Raw genomic sequence first — 7,197 nt, 5'->3', positions numbered from 1 at the left:
TGGTGACTAGGCTGGTCAATCCAACCAAGTGAGAAAACTTTTGTCGTGTGTAGTGGAAGAAAGTTGATTTTTCAGATAAGACTGGTTACAGAAAGTTGTAAATGCAAGTTCACCACAGTTATAAGGAAGTAGAAATCTGAACTGGGGTGATTATTTCGCATGACACAATATGCTGCACATGGCAAGGAATGGCGTATGTGGGTGTCGTCCACCCATGAAGCCACTCCCACATCCCAGTCACAAAAAAGCCCTCATAATGACATCATTACGTCATTAATGGGATAGGGTATATCTAGCTACGTAACGTAAGAAACTTCTGTATCTATGTATGTCTGTTCCACACACAACTGCCGCAGCACTGCATGGAATTATCTCAAATTGGGAAGAGGACTTTGCACTAGTATGGCGGTTTGCAGTGCAAAGTTTCACACCGTTAGGAGGACATAAAATACTGAAGATATTAGTTAAACAATTTTTCACACACAGAATTTTTTCATTTGTCGACATGGAATCAACAGCGCACCCAACATTCCATTTTTAATTGTTGAAGTCTGCCGATGGCAGCTGACGGGCCGACGGCACAAGCTGACAGTGCAGCCAACATTCCATTTTACCACTACAGTAAACCCACTACACACAACTACCACTACATGCATTTTGTGTATGCTATCAAATCTGACACAAGGGGCTTGGCTTTTTTCAAATAATTCAAGAAATGTTCTATCTGTTCCACGCACAACTCCTTCACCACTCCACCGAATAATCTCCAAATTGGAGGGTGACAGTGGTACGAAGGTTTGCAGCGCAAAGTTTCACGCTGGGTAGGACATAAAAGGTAGGATGCTGGGTAGGACATGGTGATCCGGATCACCATAAAAATTTAATCACTTGTTCCGTTAATCACTAGTACTCTACAAAGTTTCATCCAAATACGTTCTCAACGTTTTAGTTATCCTGTTGACAGACAAACAGACAGACAGACAAACCAACGCGACCGAAAACATAACCTCCTTGCCGGAGGAAATCAGGCCAACCGACAGGGGGGACAAAGGGGTGTGCTTTCCCGGGCCCAGATAGAGGGCCCAGAATTGGGTCCCAATTGCTTTGTATATATTGGGTAGGGGGCCCTTTCAGATGACTTTGTCCTGGTCCCAGTGAAAGCTGTCAGTGGTCCTGGAGGTAATAATGGAATAAAAAAATGTTTTGCCTATGTGTGTGTGTGTGTGTGTGTGGAAACCGGTGGTATGCAGCAAAATCTGACAAGCTAACAGCATTAACAGTATTCCAGCAATCAATTTGAGTCTACTCACGCCACAAAACATGTCCCTACCTGGGCCATAAGTTCAACGTAGCTAGTGACTGGCAAGAACAGCTGGCGGAGCTTATATGAATACACCAACAGACTTGATCTTATAGACTCTAGCCCTCTACCCACCACAATGAAGCTACAGGCCATTAGAGAAATTGCTCTGGCAAAAATTCAACACCTATTCGCCAACGTTCATATCCCGCGGAAGATACTAACTCAACTTAACAATAAAATGGTACAGCTGGTTAGGAAGTGGTTTGGCCTTAACACTCACTCAACTAGGGACATCATCTTTCAGTCTCAAAAGGGCGGAGGGCTGGGTGTTACAAATGTGGAGTGGGTATATATGGCCACTAGATCAAGTCATCTCCTTAATATGCTTAACAACAGCGACGCTGCAGTGCGAGAGATGGCGCATGCATCGCTCATCCAACATCTTCCCAATTACCCAATTCCCAAGTCCCAATTACCACGCAGGAGGACGAGCAGTTCCTGGGATTTTATATAAAGGAGAATGGAAAATTAAATATCACGGCCATGGGATTCGGTGCGAGGTCCAACTGGCTTGACCTGAATGACTTGTGTTTTCGCATGGGATTACATCTGAAATGGGAGAGATCTGACAGCGCTCCAAAACGCTCCAACGGACCCACTCTGCTACAATCGCGTCACTTATACAACAGGTGACACGCCCCACGACCTACCAGTGGTGAGGGCGCAACCGTATCTCGGGCCATTTGTGAATTCCTTACAAGAAAAACAGAAAAAAATCAACTGTAAGCCTTGTGGTGCCGTTACGAATAGCCTTGTTTCTCGTGGTGACGAAAGGGGGGATAGACAAATGAGATAGTTTGGTTCTGGGGGGAAGAATAATGCGGACGGACATCAACAATCAAGCGTGAGTGAAGGGTAACTGGAAACGACGGTAATCAAACATTTCAAACAAGTGATTTAGGGTTAGGGTTAGGGTTAAGGTTAGGGTTAGGTTTAGGGTTAAGGTTAGGTACAACATTGGAGGAAGGGAGAGATGAAGCTGACACGACGCCAGCGATCCCCTCCCGAATGTCTCTCTCTCTCACTCGCTCTCTCTCGCCCTCTCTCTCACCCCCTCTCGAGGACAGCGCACGTTGCCCAAACACGAAAAACGAGGCTATATCGTAACGGCACCACGAGGCTTACAGTTGATTTTTTCTCGAGACTGGGCTCTGGGCCGAGACAGTCACTTCTTAAAATCCGGCGGTCCCATAGCGCAGAACGCTGGACACCTCTCAGACTGCAAGGGAAACTGGCATATTTACCATTTGCAAATCACTCCCTATCACACACAGTTTATTCCAACACTGCAATTGGCGAAGACATTCTTATATTTACCGTTAAAGCCCGCCTCCAAGTACTACCCACCAAATCCAACCATGCCATCTGGTACCCCTCTAGCCATGAGCCGCACAGCACTTTCCATCCCACAAACCAACATAACGAGACAGTTGCACACATTTTAAATGGGTGCAACTTCTACAAATGACTGTATGTAGCACAACATGACAGACTGGTCAACATTATATCACAAGGCATTAAAGAGGCACCTTTGTGGAAATAGGTTGCCCCTTTGATCTCTACATGGATACTTGCTACCACTCCAAGAACCTAAAACACAAGCCACTTATGGATGTGGTCACAAATGAAGGTTTCAACGGTAAGCTTATAGTTCTTGTGTTTGGCATGTACATAGGCGTGCATTGCGTGGACTGCAGCTCTGTGGACTTAATAAGGACAATTCAAAAAAGACTGTTAAATACTGCTCAATTTCTGCAACAATTGGTAGTTTAGCAATATGGCGAAGGAGGTGCCATGTCTACCCCTAAACAACTTAAATTAACCAGGCCATTCTGACCTGTAATGTATTGCATAGGACCCTATGATTCTAATCAGTCCCTACTGATTGCTATGAAATTTGCTTCCATCACTATTTGGATTTGTAATGCTGCCTTCTTGGTGAGATCCAAATAAAAGTACTAAACTGTGTGTGTGTGTGTGTGTGTGTGTGCTTATAGTTTGGCTAGGCCGGGGCATAATCACCTGAAAAGGCCCAATCGGGCACAAAGTAGGCTACTCGGTTGTACCTCCTGTTGGGGGTGGGCCTGTGTGTGTGTGTGTGTGTGTGTGTGTGTGTGTGTGTGTGTGTGTGTGTGTGTGTGTGTGTGTGTGTGTGTGTGTGTGTGTGTGTGTGTGTGTGTGTGTTTTGTGCAAATATCCCCCTGTGTTTTTGTAAATAACCCACTGTGTTGTATAACCATTTAAATGTTTGCATTGAAGGGAGTGCTTTCAATCTCATTCATACAGTAGGCCAAGAGTGTGAGAGAATAGTGGCAACTAGAAATGCATTCTCACAGAAAATGCTGGAAGCGGGCTTGCCTTTTGGGGCAGAGATGAAACAAAGTACTATTGAGAAAACAAAGCTAAAAGAAATCTTGGAAAAACTCCATCCACCCAGTCAGAAGTTATGGGCCAAACAATTCAGCCATCTTGGATTCAGCCATCTTGAAAGTGTTGTAGCTCTGCGTTTTGGGGATATACTAAATGACATACATGTTATTTTAAGTTGGCTAAGGAACACTGCATATGATATAATTTTGAAAATCAACATGGCTTCGAGCGGGATTAGAACTCACAACCTCCATATCTGTAATCCAACCCCTTTGCCATTGATATTAAATGACATACAATACATGATATTTGAAGTTGGCTAAGGAACACTGCATATGATATCATTTTGAAAATCAACATGGCTTCGACTGGGGTTCGAACCTCCAACCCCCATATCCCTAATTCAGCACATTTGCCATTCATACTAAATGACATACATGGCATTTTAAGTTGGCCAAGGAACACTGCATATGATATAATTTTGAAAGTCAACATGGCTTTGACTGGGATTCGAACCCCCAACCTCCATATCTGTAATCCAGCACATTTGCCATGCATACTAAATGACATACATGGCATTTTAAGTTGGCCAAGGAACACTGCATATGATGTAATTTTGAAAATCAACATGGCTTTGACTGGGTTTCGAACCCTCAACCTCAATATCTGTAATTCAGCACATTTGCCATCCATACTAAATGATATACATGGCATTTTAAGTCGGCCAAGGAACGCTGCATATGATATAATTTAGAAAATCAACATGGCCTCAGGTGGGTTTCGAACCCTCAACCTCCATATCTCTAATGCAGCGGCATGCATTACCACTAAGCCAAGCAGCTAATTGTCATGCATAGTCCAGCAAGACTATATTACATTGCATTGCAGAGCTCAACAATAGACTTCTAGAATGCTTGCTCGCACCTGCTCGTTAAGAATGGAATCTTGAGACAGTGACAGTTGAAATGGAATCCTTCACTGGCTGCACCTGTTGTGATTGACTGAAAGACAGTTAGTATTGAGCCTTTAACAGGGGAGAAAATGAGAATGAGTTTTTTGTCTTTACAACATCGTTGTAAAAAAACTAAAAGGAGTTGGCAAGTGTCCTTTTCACAGATCGGAGTCATGCTTGTGATCTCTCTAACAGTCTTTGAATGAAGTTTATAGGTTAAAATTTTCAGGCACAAATGGACCTCCGTGTGGGACATGCGCTGATCTCTTGAAAAATGCACTTTTCGAAAGAATGGGATTCTCCATAGAGCCAGGCCTGTTTTTTTTACAAACCTGCCATTTAAAAAGTATTGGGAGTTGGGAGATGAAACTTTGACAATTTGGAGACATCCCATAGAGCTCGCTAACAACGCGTCAACTAAACTTCTAGGTGAAAGTGTTGATGTTTTATGACCGAAAAAGCCTCCTACACTCTAATCTCTAGAGTGGCGGAACTGTCGTTCATGAAGGTTCCACCATGGTTTTGAATGGGGACCCAGGCTTTCACTAAATCGCCAAAAACGGGAAAACGACAAGAGACACGGAGAAGCCTATAACGAGACGCGATCTCCAAGCCGAGCCGGTCGTTTTAGTGTTTGAACGGTGTCTCTATCTCGAAAGGCCTAGGAGGAGATCCATTTTCTATTTTTACTGTCCCTGTACAAGAGAACCAATAATAATAAATAAACAGGACTTAGAGATTACTATAAACGGGCCTTGCTCTGCAAGAGCTCTGCTCTTGCTCCGCAAGCCCGCTTAATAAATAGTGGCCTTGTCTTCTATTCTATTCTATTCTATTCTGTGACACACTGTAGCATATATTTGTAGAGAGTTACTTGTGCACAATCCCTGGTGCTGAACAAAAAGATTACGTATCCTTGGAAAAAAGGGTTCGCACACTTTGGATTTTTTCTTCTTTAAGTTATTCTCTCTTCTTTTTATTTATCCATTCATTGGCAATGACGCTTCGACCTCTCGGTCTGAGACCGAGAGGTCGAAGCGTCATTGCCAATGAATGGATAAATAAAAAGAAGAGAGAATAACTTAAAGAAGAAAAAATCCAAAGTGTGCGAACCCCTTTTTTCCAATGACACTGTAGCATATACCCTTTCATTTCATGTTAGGTTAGTTTTGGTTATATGGACACTTACGTGGTGAGCTCTTACTGCTCCGCCTCTCAGGTAAAGGCTGTGGGGCTGGAGGGGGATCAACAGGGGAAGACTCTGCAAATAAAAGACAAAAACACAAGTGCATTACTACTACTACTACTACACTACTCTTTCAACTATAGATTAAAGGAAGAGTTTGCCTATTTAATTTGTTTAGTTGTTTACTTATATAATTTCTGCCACCCCATTCACAAATGTTATTTTTATCATAATTGTTTTCCACTACCATCATTTTTTAAGTAATCATTAGCCTCGTTTATACTGCGGGCTAATTGGCCCAGGAGCTTAAGCCCAGGAACTAAAGTTCCTGATGCGTTTATACTACAGGCCTCAGGATGGATGGTGGACACACAGGAGCAATAAAGAAAGCCATGCAAGAAAACCTCAAATCAGCAATAACAGACCATTGCAGAAGGGGAAATCATGTAATGGACTAGGACAATGCCAGGATCATACAGCAGGAGAACGACAGGTATCATCATTGGATTAAGGAGTCAATACAGATCAGAGAGAACAGCCCCACCACCATGAATAGGGATGAGGGAGCATACGTCCTGTCTCACACCAGGACCACCATCCTGAGGCCACAACTCTAACAGCAGGAAGTGTGACCAACCTGTCAATATTGACAGGAAGGTCACACCTCCTCAACATCAGCTGTTTTAAAGCACGTCACACTCAAACAGAAGTTTCACAGTCGAAACATGTCAGGTAAAAGATAACAAACTTTTACATGTCTTAAGTTTGAGCAGTGGTTCTTATTAACCTTTAAAAAACAAAAAACCCTTACCTGAGCCCAAGACAAGTCATGCACCCCCAACCCAAACTTAAAAGGATTTTGGCTAAGCAATTAATTACAATGGTTCTTCAATGAGACATTAATTAATACCGTAATGACTTTACATGGGGACCAATACGTGTTCTAATTTGGTTTTAATTTGGCGTAATTATAATGTTCACTGTAGGAGTAGTTTTATGTTTATGTTTTTCTTGTCTTTCAATATTGCTATTTACAAACTCCATTTTTCTTGTTTTGCTTTTCTATATCTAACATCAAACCTGTTTTGAGTATGTATGAGTAAGAATGAGTGAGTGATTGTGAATGAATGAGTATGCCCTCTACAGGCAAAGGGGGAAATATACCGACAGGTATATTGGTGTGCCATCCTGACATCACTGGGAGGTTTCCGTGATGCGCATACTATCATAGAGCGTGGCAATGACTGGAAGCAGAAAGAATGGACTGATGGAAACCTAGAATCTTAGAACTTTAGAAATACTGCCACTTGAACCCTTGGAAAGTTT

This window comes from Engraulis encrasicolus, unplaced genomic scaffold (genome assembly GCF_034702125.1).
Source record: "Engraulis encrasicolus isolate BLACKSEA-1 unplaced genomic scaffold, IST_EnEncr_1.0 scaffold_161_np1212, whole genome shotgun sequence".
Classification (NCBI taxonomy): domain Eukaryota; kingdom Metazoa; phylum Chordata; class Actinopteri; order Clupeiformes; family Engraulidae; genus Engraulis; species Engraulis encrasicolus.
Note: the sequence above shows the minus strand (reverse complement) of the source record.